This window comes from Castor canadensis, chromosome 3, assembly GCF_047511655.1.
Source record: "Castor canadensis chromosome 3, mCasCan1.hap1v2, whole genome shotgun sequence".
NCBI lineage: Eukaryota > Metazoa > Chordata > Mammalia > Rodentia > Castoridae > Castor > Castor canadensis.
Genome location: NC_133388.1, coordinates 7,325,873 through 7,340,326, shown reverse-complemented (window position 1 = coordinate 7,340,326; position 14,454 = coordinate 7,325,873).

Here is a 14,454-nt window from a genome sequence, read left to right as displayed (position 1 = left end):
CACAAGAGGATCCAAACCCTTGGGATTTCTGAGTGATGAAATGAGCAACACCCCCTTTCGGTCATGCCTGCACTTCCAGTGACGAGGTGAGAGGAGCCCGCCCCGCTCACTTCAGGATGTGGCTGTTTGCCAGAAGCATAATCTACAAGCTGGAGGCTGGACCTTCCGGTCCCACCCTGGGCCTCAAGTTCTAACTTCCACATTGCTAAAAGATCGTGAGTCTGTCAGTAGCCCCTGCAGTCTTCCTCCACCCCAGCCCGCTCTTATTGAAGGAGTTGCACTAAACTGGCTACTGTTTCCTAAGTGAGATAATTATATTATAGAAATATAAAATTTGGATGGAGACATGCACACAGGGAGAACACCATGTGAGGATGGAAGCAGAGCTGGGGGTGCTGCTTCTCCAAGCTAAGGAAGTGGCTGGGACTGAGCTAACTGCCAAAGGCAGCAGTTGTTCAAGCATGCCTGTGTGCTGGGGCCTGAAGAGCATGGAGAACTTCTGGATTGAACGTATCCACATGGCGAGAGAGTGGCACACACTATCTTCTAGGCCCCAGGGGCAGAAGATCCTGCTCTAGGGATCCTTGCAGACCTTGCCCTGTGCACGTCCTCGTGTGACTGTGCGTTAAGCTCCTTTATAATCAACTGGTAACAGAGTGCATCCCTGAGTTCCATGAACCTTCACGGCACGTGGCTGTGGCTAGGCGTGTGGGAGACCTGGACTTGCCATTTGTTCTGAATTGAGGGGCAGTATTGTGGGGTTGAGCTTCTAATCCATGGGAACTGCACCGCCTCTGGGAAGTTAGTCAGAGCTTAGTCAGAACCAAGCCACAGAACACCCAGATGGTGGGGAGAGTTGGAGCACTGGCTGGTATGGACCCCTCCTCTCCCTGCATTTGTTGTCAGAGGAGTGTTTTTCTTAGCTAGGTTAAGCAGTAGTTTAGACACAGCTAAACAGAGAAATAAAAAACAACATCACTCAGAGTTTTGAATAATCCTGGGGCTGGTTTTCAGCAGCAGCTGCCCAGTATTGTGGAAGAGATAGGGACATCCCTATTGCCAGGAAGGCTTTAGGGCAGCTATAGACTATCTCAAATTGACAGTTGGCTGCTTTGAGCCTGATATCAGTAATTTTTGAGGCTTTTAAAGCCATTGATAAAAGCTGGCTAACCCCACAGTCCTTATTACTACTACCTCAGTGCAATTGAAGTATCACCCCTAGCATAGCGACCCAGGCTTCCCCTTCTACCTGTACTACACCCCAACCCACAGGTGAGCCACTGAACTGCGCTGCAGGCTGAGGCTCACCCAGAGCTGACAAGGGCCTCATGATGGGGCCAGAAGGTTGTGTGATTTCTCCTGGAATCTGCTCTCTAGAGTCACTTGTAGTAAGTACTAAGTCTCCCATTCAGTGTTCCCTCCAAATCCAGAATCTCTCCAGGGCAAGTCATTTGTGTTTGGAAGTGGCCTCGGGGACTATGAATGGGGACCCTGGGAGAGTAAAGGGAATGGCATGGAGGATTGAATACCAGAGTGCATTTCTAGTTGGGCACTGGGGTAAAATGCACCCAGGAATTGCCCACTGAACAACCAGGAGAGAGGCACACTCAGCTGCCGGCAGCCAAACAAACACCCTCGTGCATTTGTGCATGCGTGCCAGACTGTGGAAGCCTCCTGCAGAAACCTCCAGGTGGCAGCAGCACAGAGTAGAGCTAGGGCTGGGACCACTCTTGCATGGCCAGCTACTGGCCACTACAGCCAAGACCAGGGCTCAAGGGTGGCTCAGTGTATATGTGATTAGAGCACAAGAGGCTACAGACCCACTGCTTACTGTCTGAAAGTACCTCATTATTTGGGGGCTGAGGCATCATATCTGCCAACAATGAAGAGGTATGGTTCTTACTTCCCTTACTTGCTTTAGCTACACTCTGCAAAGCAAAAGCAAGCATCCCCCTTCAATTCTGACTACTAGAAACGCCTTTGTGTGACACCACTAATGGGATGCATCCTGTTGATGCCAAACAATGTTCTCTATGGCACAGAATGTTTTAGTCTATTTATAGCTTAGAGTTTTTAATTGTGAATGTCTACTGATTTTTTTTTTTTTTCCGGCACTGGGGATTGAACCAGGACCTCAACTTGCTAGGCAAGCGCTATACCACTTGAGATACGCACCCAACCCTTTTTGTTTCGATTTTGTTTTTGAGTTAGGGTCTTCCTAACTTTGCCTGGGCTGGCCTCTAACTTTTGATCCTCCTGCCTCTGCCTCCTGAGTAGCTGGGATTATAGATGTGAACCACCACGCCTGGCTTCTGTTGATTTTCTCCATCTCTGATAAATTTGTAAGATTTTTCCCTTACATGTTGTTAATTTTATGACTTATAGGTGATGAACTTCCTACTGATAAGTCATTCTGGTCCTCACTTCATCTCTTTTCACTTCTCTCCTTGCTGCCTTCTGCACACAATGACCATCTAATTGTTCCTATTCCAACTTAACTGGTGTCCTTATAAAGAGGGAAATTTGAACACAGACTTCCTCACCAGAAGAACACCCCATGAAGACAGAAGCAGCCAAAGACTGCTAATAATCCACCAGGAGTTGTGAGAGAGGCCTAGCACAGATCCCCAGAAGAACCCAACCCTGCCAGCACATTGACCTTGGATTTCCAGCCTCAGAACTGTGAAACAATCCATTTCAGGTGGTGCTTAGTTAACAGACAGTCCAGGAAAGGAACATACCAACCCACAAGAGATGTCACCACAAACCAGCACTTATTGTTGTGCCCTGCATTTCTGTTTGTCAGACTTGGGATTATATGTGCTCACGGGTCCCTCACTGCAGTGTAGCTCCTGGAGGGCTGAGAAGGGATGGTGGTCCTGGGAGAACCCACAGCATCTGGATCAGGAGTTCCCAGAAGGTCCTCCACACCCAAGGTGCTTGGAAAATGGGAGTTTGTTCCAACACCACTGAACAATTAGTGTTGGAACATAATGTGAATTTTGAATTTGAATTTGCTCAAGTGTGATTTTGTTTTTGAGAAACACTAGGTGAATACAGAAAATGCCACCAGCAGAGCCGAGGCACATAGAAATACCAAGACACTCAGCTAAATACTGGCCTGCTGCCTCACGAAGTTTACTGGGACTTGTGAGCTGCACCCAGGCTCTCCCACTTGGGTGTCACCCTCCTCCAACCTCAGAGTCTTGTAAGTGGCAGGGTTTTTTGTTTTGTTTTGTTTTTTGAGAAAGGTCTCTCAATGCTGCCCAGACTTGAAAACTCCATATGTAGTCCAGGCTTGGAAACTCCATATGTAGCCCAGGCTGGCCTTGAACCCACAATCCTCTTATCTACTCTGCCCAAGTGCTGGGATTATAGGCATGCACCATGTTAGCTGCAACTCTTTTGATGTCTACTTCCACAGCAAATTTCAGGTCTTTTCACATGAAGGGCCATGTCTGTTGTAGTATTTTTTCTGATTTTTTTTTTCAGTGCTGGGGAATGAACCCAGAGCCTTACACATGCCACACACGTACTCTACCACTGAGCTAAACCTCCAGTGAATTTCATTAAAATGTAACAAAGAAAAACTTTCTATCTTTGTTATTAGGTTTTTATCTTTTTAAAACATTTGTCACTGGTGAAGTGTTTTGAGCATCCTGCCCAATTTTTTTCCATAAGTCCTGTGGTTTTTGTTGTGCAATTTTGCATAGCACAGTGAAATTCAGGAATGTGTACATTGCCTTATAGCCAAACTGCCTGTGTTTATTGAATGTTTGAATAAATGCTTGCCTTTCTAAATTAAACCTGAATTTATCCTGGTAGACTATTTTTTTGATATACCAATGAAATAAAACTCACGTTGAAGTTGTTTGCATCTGAAGGGGTATATATACAGCACAATATGGAACAACGTACTGGCTAACACAGGGCTGCGAAGGAGCCAGCAAGTGACGCCTTCATTATTCTTGCTTGTGAAAAGCAGAAAATGATGACGAAGAGCATTTCCATAGGAGAGGCCTTCGGAGGATGGAAGGCCATCACAGAATGGGAGTCAATACCCACTGAGGCCAGGGATGGGCAAGTGAACTCCTGGATGGGGCAAAGAAAATGACACAGAAATGCGGACCTTTGAACTGGGCCAGGCCTGCAAGCCATCACATCTCTTATTGGAGGTTGCATCCAGGCAGCTGTCACCAGTGACATGCTAACTTTACGCCTCGCTGCAGCCCTAGCTAACCATCATGGGTGGGTCAGTGAGGGATGGCTGAGTGCCAGGTTCACTTCTCTTCAGTCACCTTCTTTCCCTGAAACCATGGGACTTCCTCAGCCTCAGTCTCTCCTTCCCTTAAAAGCCACATGCAATCAGCACGTCCAGAGCTCCCATTCAGAGCTGTCGGAATCCATGTTCGCCCCAAGTAACCTCAGACCCCAAGTAACACTTCTTTGCTCTTATTAGTTTCTGAGCTTGAACTGATAGATATGTCCACTTGAGAGATCAGACAAGAGGACTCAATGATACGTACATAAATGCATTGTCTTTGTTGCAGATGATACTGGACCAGGTAGCTTGGGTAGACTGTGCCAGGAACCCTCCTGTTCCTAATTCTCAGATTTGAGCTCACCTGCCCAGTATTAGGCAGCCCCAAGAGGTGCTGCCCCTTGACACTCAAGGTCAGAACACACCATATTCAAATATTTTCCAGTTGTGCCCTTCTTATCTCTAGGCCTAATCTCGTCCTATAGGCCTGGTTATACACTTGACTCCTCCCTTAACCAGAGACATTCTCTGGCCTCCAGATCTCTTCCAGCAGGGAGGAACAGGCATCTGATGACCTCAAGGCACAGAGAGGAAAGGGCAATGAGCCACTACCTCTGGCACCTGAGAGAACAACTGTGTGACCCTTCTGGGAGGAACAAACAAGGGCCACTGTATTGACCACTGGAAATACTGCAAACCTACCGAGGAGTCTCTCCCTGCAAACAGGCAGGGGACAAGTGTGGAACAAGATATCACTTGCTTCCCAGCAATAAAGTAGGTGAGATAACTTGAAGACTCTTTTGAGCCTAGAAATTCTGAATAAAATGACAAAGTCTTTTATTGCATGGCAATTGTGGGGAAAAGGAAATCCACAGTTAAAGAAGTTCTGAAAACCCAAGTAGGCACTGAGGCTGGTGAACAGGGCCCTGGGACTGGGATTGTAAAGGAGGCCATATGGGCCTTGGGCCTTTATAAAAGGCAGAGGCAGAACTAGGACTTGCATACATAGTGTGGATCCTAGAAAGGCCACATATCAGTGAAAGAGTGAATTTGAAAATTTTCAGCCATTAAGTGCAAGAGAAGATGAAAGAAATTTTCCTATCTAGGGCTTAGTAAAATAGTAAAAGAGGCCCCTACCATTTGTGACAAGGACCCTGTCCTCTTGTGAGTTAGGGCATAACATGGAGTTCATTTCATGCACTGAAATGTATAAAATAGCAAACTGAGAAATTACATTAAGTGGTTCAGAATCATAGTTTCTTATAGGTCCTGGCAGCCATAAAAGTCAACTTCTCTACAGAGAAGCATGTTCAGTTTAGACTGCCAAGATCCTCTCTAAGGAAGACAGTGTCTAAAGTTACTGAATGTCAGTAGAATGCCTGCCTAGCAAGTGTGAGGCCCCAAGTTCAAACTCTAGTACTACCAATAAATAAGTAAATAAAATTACCAAACGTGAGAAGTCAGCCACCACAAGGAAGAGCCAGCAGAAACTATCTAATTAACATCAGTAGAATTATCAGATAAAAAATATAAGGAATCCTGGTGGGGTGACACACATCTGTAACCCCTGCACTAAAAAGGCTGAAGCAGAGACAGGAGGATCTTCAGTTCAAGAACAATCAGAACGACACATCAAGACCCTGCTTTAAAAAGAAAGAAAGAAAAAAGAGCTGGTGGCTCACACCTGTAATCCTAGCCATTTGGGAGGCTAAGATTGGGAGGTTCGAGGACAGCCCAGGCAAATAGTTCACAAGACCCCATCTCCAAAAATAGCCAGAGCAGAATGGACTGGAGGTGTGGCTTAAGACGCAGAACACCTGCAATGTGAAGCCCGGAGTTCAAACTGTGTCTTGCCAAAAAGAAAAAGAAAAGGAAGAAGAGAAAACATAATAAATAGATTATTAAAAATAAAATACAGATTAAAGATAAGATAATAAATGTGATGTTAAATAGAATTCCAGGTTTTGCAGAATACCCTGATCACCAAGGTCAGGGGGAACAAGATCTGACAAGGATTTAGTCTGTCTTTTTGGGGTCCCAGCTCCTGCTCAGAGCTATTGTAGCAGGGAGGAGGATCAAAAGAAAACAGTCCAGACCTGAGTCCTGAGAAAATATCAAGAAGGTAGGACTGGCATAGCAGAGAGAAAAACCTGAGAAATCTGAACATGAGGAAGTTCACATAGCATTAGAGAGGGGAAAGTCACATAGCACTAGGATAAAGTAGCCTATAAAATTAAATATAGCCATATATGGATTAGACTTTGCTTTTTGCTTCTGTAACCTGCTTACAAGGGTATATAAGGTGAGACCCCTCTGTTCTTGGGGCTTAGCCTTTGGACATGAGTCCACTGAGTCTGCCTCAGAGTCCTGTATCTCAGCTAGCAACCTCCCACATATTTCTTGGGGGCTTGTCCAAGATTGCAGAGATGGTGAGTTATCACCTCCCTTGTCACCAGGGTGCATCCCCCCGGACCACCAGGAGAAGATCCCTCCAGGCACGAATGGACAGATTGATCCAAAGGGGGTTTCATCCTCCTGGCCAGTTGTGGTGAGGACCTCGGGTGCACAATGGAACCCAGTGAGGTGCAGGAACCAGTGAGGGGAGGGGAGCACTGCTCATCAGACTGGTAAGAACCTGGGTTCAAATTCAGACCTGCCCCAGGAGGCAGAAGGGGAGACTGATCACCTCCCAGATACCACTAGTAATTGCCTTTTGGGGGTGAATCCATGGCTCTCAGGTTCAGGGAGTGAGGTGGAAGTACTGTGCTGTGTGAGTGTGTGAAAGTGTGAGCCTTAGACACAGCCCAGCTGCAAAACAAGTAAGGAGTCCAGATCCTCAGGTCTGTGGCAAATTCATAAGGTCAAGGGTGAGCCCTAACAGGGCCTCTGGTCTGGGGTTTATACAGACTCACTAGGATCAAAGAGTCACCTAAAGTCACCTAAGTCCCCTCAAGGGGAGCGGCTGGAGACAGATGAAGCCCTGCTTTTCCAAAATCCCTTCCCCTCTGTGTCTGTCTGGCAGTCTGGTAATGGGAGGAGATGGGTGGAAATCAGAGTAAAACACTTCCTTGGAGTATATGATTAATAAGTTTTAAAAGGGATTTAATGGAGACTATGGAGTTAAGTTAAATCCTAAAAAGCTAAAGTTCCTTTGTGAAGTAGATTGGTCTGCTCTTGGTGTAGGATGGACCCCCAGAAGGGTCACTAGATAAAACTTTGGTTAATAAAGTTTACAGAGTAATTGTGAAAAAAAAATAACACCCAGGAGAATGGGAAAAGCCAAGAGGCTAAAATTGGTCTTCAAAAACCAGACTATGTTGTTTATTTAAATTCAGGTAGCAATTTATTGGGCAGACTGAGGAGAAATCAGAGTCTTTCAGTTGTGATGGGTAGCTTTGGTGCCCCAGTTTGCACATCTTCACCCAAAATGGGCATCTTGAAGAAGGACTGAGGCCCAGCACTAACTGAGCTCTTACAAAATCAGCACAGGAAGGATGGACCTGCACTGATACATAAGATCTGGTCTGACTTGAAAGAAGGAATATTACAGAAGGGTTGTCAACGTAGAGAGGGAAAAGTGGAGGAATGAAAACAAAATTGGGATGAGGTCTTCATGGATGAAGTGAAGAGAGAGAAAAGGAGAAAAAGATGGAAGAGTGAGAGAGGAAAAAGAGAGAGAGAGAAAAAGTGAAATGTCATAAAATGTTTGGAGACAGAAAAGTATGAAAGGTTTAATACACTCCTTCAGTTGAGTTTTTATGTCTCAAAAATAAAAAGTAAATAGGAAACAGTTTAGGATTATTAAAGTATGTCAGAAATACTGAACTTGCTGGCACCTTTACCTCTAGGGAGCATAAACAGGGAGAACCTACCTAAAAGGGTGAGAAAAAGAGCAACTTTGACTGTTGCTGGTAAAAAAAAACTGTTCCAAATGGTTGGTACAGTAAGCTTGGTCTGTTATTGAGACAGTCATGAGATGCTTATGTTCCCTTGCTAATGGCGGGCGAGATTATGCATCCATGTAATGGTGTGTATGCTCACAGTGTGTGTGTAAGCATCTTCAAAATGGTTCTTAAACTGCCACTATGAGGTTAATATGATACTCAAGGTAACAAAAAACCAGGGTATTTAAAGATCTCTGTTATAAACTGCTTAGGCTTTTTACACATAAATATGTCAACATCTTGAGAACAGTTGTTATTATAGAGTCAGTGTAAAAATTATTACTCTGTTCTACTGCTACTTTTAAGAAAACAGGTTATTAAACTTATTTCAGTCAGGTCTCACTAAGATGCAGACATTCAGGGGTTAACACTCTGGGTTAGACCAGAGAGGGAAAGAATAAGAAAAGGGGGGCTGCAGCCTGCAGCAGGAATCTTGGAATTTGGGTAGTTAAGGAAATGACCTTCACATGTTTCATTCTGTCATAAATACAATCTGGAATTGAATTCACTCTTATAATACATGGGTCTATTAACAAATGGGCTTTCTATAAATTGCTTTTACACAAAAATAATTTCAAGGTTGCTTTCTTTCTTGTTTTTTCATGCAAATGTAAGGCTCTAAGTTAAAAGATTTTATGAGTTATTTTCAACAAGTAACAAAAATATATAAAAGGTATCAAGGATATCTTTTATAAAATAAAATGTAAAAAAAAAATACTTTTGGATAAAGAAAGGATAATGACAAGCTCTCCCAGAGGGTACATATTAAATTGTCACAAAGATATAGATACTTATGTAAGTGATTAAGTAAACTAAAATTTAAGAGTTACACTAATGTTTTGTAAGGTCAAATTTTAATGTACTGATGTTAAACTAAAACTTAATTCTCTAAGCTCATAACAACAAGGCTATGTTTAAAATATTGTATAGTTTTTGATAACATTTACAAAAAATTTGTCTTAAAATGGTTTTTGTTTTATCAAAATAACTGTCAGGAATTTTTGGTGCTACAGGATAATCCACAAATTTGTCAAGACAACAAGAGTTTATTAAAACGCAGGGAAACAAGAGGCAGCTGAGCACAGGGAGTGCTGCTGCACTAATATGAGGGTTAAAACAGATTTACTTATGTAAAACAAAGCCAAAGTACACCCTCCAAATAGGATAAAAAATAGATAAATAAATAAACAAAACTCAAAAAGGAGCACTACACTGAAAGTTAAGACCTCCAGTTTTTATTGGAGTCAACAGAGTGGAGATGTTAGTCCTGCTCCTTCCACATGTCAGGTAGAGGGAATTTTGGGCCTGGAATGGCCAGACTATTTTAGGGGGGCTCCATTGACTACAGATTGGTGGGATCCTGCTGTATGTCATGAACCATCTGTAAATGTCAGCAATCTGGGATGTGATCCCTTATCAACATCTGAGTCATGATTCTTGGCCATTAGGTTTCCTAACTCCACACTTAGTCCCCATAAATATTTACTTGTGTTCTTGGTCAGGGTTTTGACTACTAAGGTAACTGAGTCATGTTCACTTAAGAGTTGGTTTATGTTGGGGTTAACAATAAGGACAGACATGTTAGGACTAGACTCCCTCCCCCTTACAGATGGCTTACCTTTAGCTCCCTTACAGATGCAAAGGACAGTTGGGCAGACAGTGACCTTAACTACAACCTATCTTTCTTGGTTGCCCGGCAACAATATCCCTTAGTGACCTTCCTGGTATTTTTCTACTAGCCCCCTATATCTAGACCAAGCCTGTGTATGACAATGGACTCTAGCTCTCTTGTTGGGGTCCCCCTCCACAGGGCTCCTGCCTAAACAAAAACTCTATACTGGTGTTTGAGCTGTCTCTCTGCCTCTTCCATGCCTCTTATTTTCTAACAGTTTATATAAAACCATCTAGATGGCCTCGTGGTTAAACAACTGTTGTCTTGGGTGATTCTAATGCAGTTGGTATCTTATATGTGTCTGTGACTGGGCTATTTGGGGTCACTGACCCTGTTCTCCTCCCTCAACTGATGAAAAAAATCTAAGGTTTTACTTCAAGAACAACAACTAAACTAATATGTATATATAAGCTCTATAGAGCTGTGATGCTGTTGCTGGTTCCTATATATTAATTATAGTTATGTTTTTCAAGTATATCAAGCCTTCTAAAATACAAATTTTACATTAACATGGTAACAAAAGGTTAGTGGTACTGATATACTGTTCTGTTAGTTGATAAATTGTCCATCAAAATTTTAACTATGACTCTTAAGTTTTTGTCATTATAGCTCTGATCCTTCTGGGGCATTTATAATCAAGTCCATAAAAAATGACTCTAATAACTACTTATGTGCCAACCAGGTTAGCTTTTTAGACATCTGCTTTTATTAGATTTTGTTTTGTATTGTCCTTGTCTAGAAGCCTGCTGCCTAAGAGCCACTCCTTCTAAGCCTCTCTGTTGCTTAAATTTGGCCAAAAGGGTCTAGTTGGCACTGACTCCCACCTGATCTGCTTGTAATTCCCCCCCACAGACACGTGGAACCAAAACCAAAAAAACAAAATCGAGGAAAGAGTAACCAATCAAGAAAGATCTTTGGTCTACAGCCATACCACCCTAAATGCCCCCATCTGGTCTGATCTTGGAAGCTAAGCAGGGTCGGGCCTGGTTAGTACTTGGATGGGAGAAAGATCGTCAAAAGAGACTTCTCAGAGACAAGCAGTTTGGAGACAAGGGGGGAATGCTGTCAAAGTTCAAATGGAGTCACTGGTGTCAGACCTCTCAAAAATAACCAAGGCCAAGAGGATTAAAGAAATTGTTCTTACACATGTGTGGTTATCTGGCATTAAAGCCCTTCCAGACACAAACTCATATTTTTAGACAGGGTCTTCCACTTAAATAGAGACAAAATAACTATTTTTACTGGCTCTTAACATGTCCTTTGATAATTAAAGATGGTGGTTTTAACTTTCTTTAAAACAATTCGTTTTCTTGGACATATATACTGATAATATATTTTTGCCACGGTAACTCTATTCAGTTAAAAAAATTGGGTAAAAATAAAATAAAATATCCAAAGATTAAAATCCCATTGGAGGGGCCCTTTTGTTGTTATCTTGTCTACTACTCCCACCACAGTTAAAGTAGCAGAGATTGCTCCTTGGATCCACCACAGTCGAGTCAAGCCAGCTTCTCTCGAGTGGGAGTGCATCCCTGATCTGGCTTCACTGTGCAGGATCACCCTCCGGAACCTGAGCGCTCTCTTTCGGCAGGACTCCGCTTCCCAGGAAACAACAGGGGACCAAGAATGGCAGGATGACAACCCTGCACTAGTCACCCTAGGAAGCTGACTAGTCTACGCGTGGCAGAAGCTTGAGGAGTCAACTCTGCAACGGGACAAACAGGTTGTTTTTTCACACAGTTATCTCACTGCATTGCATTGTCACCCCTTGTCTGTGTCTGCTGCTGTAGTTCTCACCCTAGTCTTTGCCATAGGCTTGGCAGAAACTGCCCCCAAGGATTGGTCTCACGGTGAAAGGTTTTTATTTGCTTCTTCTATTTCTTTAGGACAGAATGCGTAATTACTATTTATTGTCACTTATGTGGTTTCCCTTCGTGGCCCCAGAGCCCTCCTCCTGTGACCTATGTATGTGTACTGCTCGGACAAGAAGTGTTGTCACTAGGACTTCGCTTTCCATACTTACTAATTCCTATGCAGGCTCTGTCATCGGGTCATGCACTCACAATCACACCACCTACCTAGTGTGTTCCCATGGTAATCGGCATATCTGCTTCAACCCCTCTTACCACCCTCGGGACGCAATGGTTAGGAGCATCTGCCACCCTGGGAACCTCGTCAGCCACCCCCAGGTGTTTAGTCCTGATGAACCAGTGTCAGTGCTCTTTGCTGCATTTGCAGCCGTAGACAAAGGTGGATGTGGAGGTACAGGCTCTGGCTGTGGGGGCCTAGCTTGAAAAAGAGCCTTTACATCAAATGATGAATTTTCCATTTCTGCCAAAGCTAAAAGCTTATTTCTCTCACTGACTGGGTCTATAGCTCAGACACTAAATGTCACTTCATGCTATGTTTGTGGGAGAACCAACATGGAAGACCATTGGGCTTGGGGAAAAAATGACAAATGGCCTCCTGAGTAAATCATCCAGTACTATGGTCCTGCCACCTGGGCAAAAGACAGTCCTGGGGCTATCACACCCCTATATATATATATGCTCAACCACATCATCAGGCTGCAGACTGTTGTTGAAATTATAACTAATGAAACTGCAAGAGCCCTCAATTTGCTGGCAAAACAAAGCACTAAGATGTGCAATGCCATCTATTAGAACTGCTTGGCCTTAGACTATTTGCTTGCTCTTGAGGAAAAAGTTTGTAAAAAAAATTTGACCTAAACAACTGCTGCTTACAGATTAATGATTTAAAAAAAAAAAATCATTCTGAGTGAGGTTAGCCTGGCCCAAAAGACCAAAAATCGTATGTTCTCCCTCATATGTGGACATTAGATCAAGGGCAAACACAACAAGGGGATTGGACTATGAGCACATGATAAAAGCGAGAGCACACAAGGGAGGGGTGAGGATAGGTAAGACACCTAAAAAACTAGCTAGCATTTGTTGCCCTTAATGCAGAGAAACTAAAGCAGATACCTTAAAGCAACTGAGGCCAATAGGAAAAGGGGACCAGGAACTAGAGAAAAGGTTAGATCAAAAAGAATTAACCTAGAAGGTAACACCCACGCACAGGAAATCAATGTGAGTCAATGCCCTGTATAGCTATCCTTATCTCAACCAGCAAAACCCCTTGTTCCTTCCTATTATTGCTTATACTCTCTCTACAACAAAATTAGAGATAAGGGCAAAACAGTTTCTGCTGGGTATTGAGGGGGGGGAGCGGGAGGGGGTGGAGTGGGTGGTAAGGGAGGGAGTGGGGGCAGGGGGGAGAAATGAACCAAGCCTTGTATGCACATATGAATAATAAAAGAAAAATAAAAAAAAAAAAGAATTCACTAAGCAAGTTGAGCCAGACATAGAAAACCACACATATATGATGCCATCTACATGAAATGTCCAGAAGAGGCAAATTCATAGAGATAGAGAGTAGAATATTGGTTGATGGGAGTGGTGGGGGGAGAATAAGAAGTGATTATTATTTATTAATTATTTATTAATGGGTAAATTGTTCCCTTTGGGGAGAAGAAGACTTTTGAAATAGCAGTGAATAAAGATTCATATATATTTTTTTTTCTTTATATATATATGAATAGATATATGAATCTGCTAAAATCCATTGAATTGTGTATTTTTAATGGATAAAGTTTGTGTTGTGTGAGCTGTATATGAATTTATTTAAATGATTAAGCAGAAAATGTGACATAAATTTGAACAACAAAGTCAAAGTAAAGACCAAGGCTAAGGCTGGCATGTTGAGCTTTCTACTGCCAAAAAAAATAAAAATAAAAATAAAAATAAAAAAAAAAATAAAATAAAAAAGGTTGTAAAAGAGATCACAGAGAGAGTGAGAAAGCTTACCCATGTCTCCGTCCAGACTTGGAGAGGTTGGAATCCCAATGACCTGTTTTTAGGATGATTTTCTGCCTTAGGTAGATTTAAAACCCTGATGGGGCACTAGGCCTAATCCTAGAAACTTGCTTAATATTGCCCTGCCTGGTTCCCCTGGTGCTGCGGTCTCAAGACTATTATAAAGGCCATTATCTTAAAAATGGCCTTACATGTAATGATGATATGAAAATACAAACCCCTAAATTAAGATGATGCTCTTTGACCCTAAGTGGGTCCAAACATCAAAGTGTGGAATAATGTAGCAGGGAGGAGGATCAGAAGAAAACAGACTAGACCTGAGTCCTGATAAAGTAGCAGGGAGGAAGGGATGGCATAGCAGAGAGATAAAACCTGAGAAACTAAACATGAGGAAGGTCACATAGCACCAGGGAGGGGAAAGTCACATAGCACTAGGGTAAAGTAGCCAATAAAATTAAATATAACCATATATGGATTAGACCTTGCTTTTTTGCTTCTGTAACCTAATTGCAAGGGTACATAAGGTGAGACCCCTCTGTTCTCAGGGCTCAGCCTTTGGACATGAGTCCGCTGAGTCTGTGCTGGCACAGTAAAACACTGCTTCCTGCTAATTGCCCCAAGAGTCCCATATCTCAGCTAGCAACCTCCCGCAACACTATAACTGCTCCTGAATTGTTCCTTCCTGACCACCTGCTCTGTGGA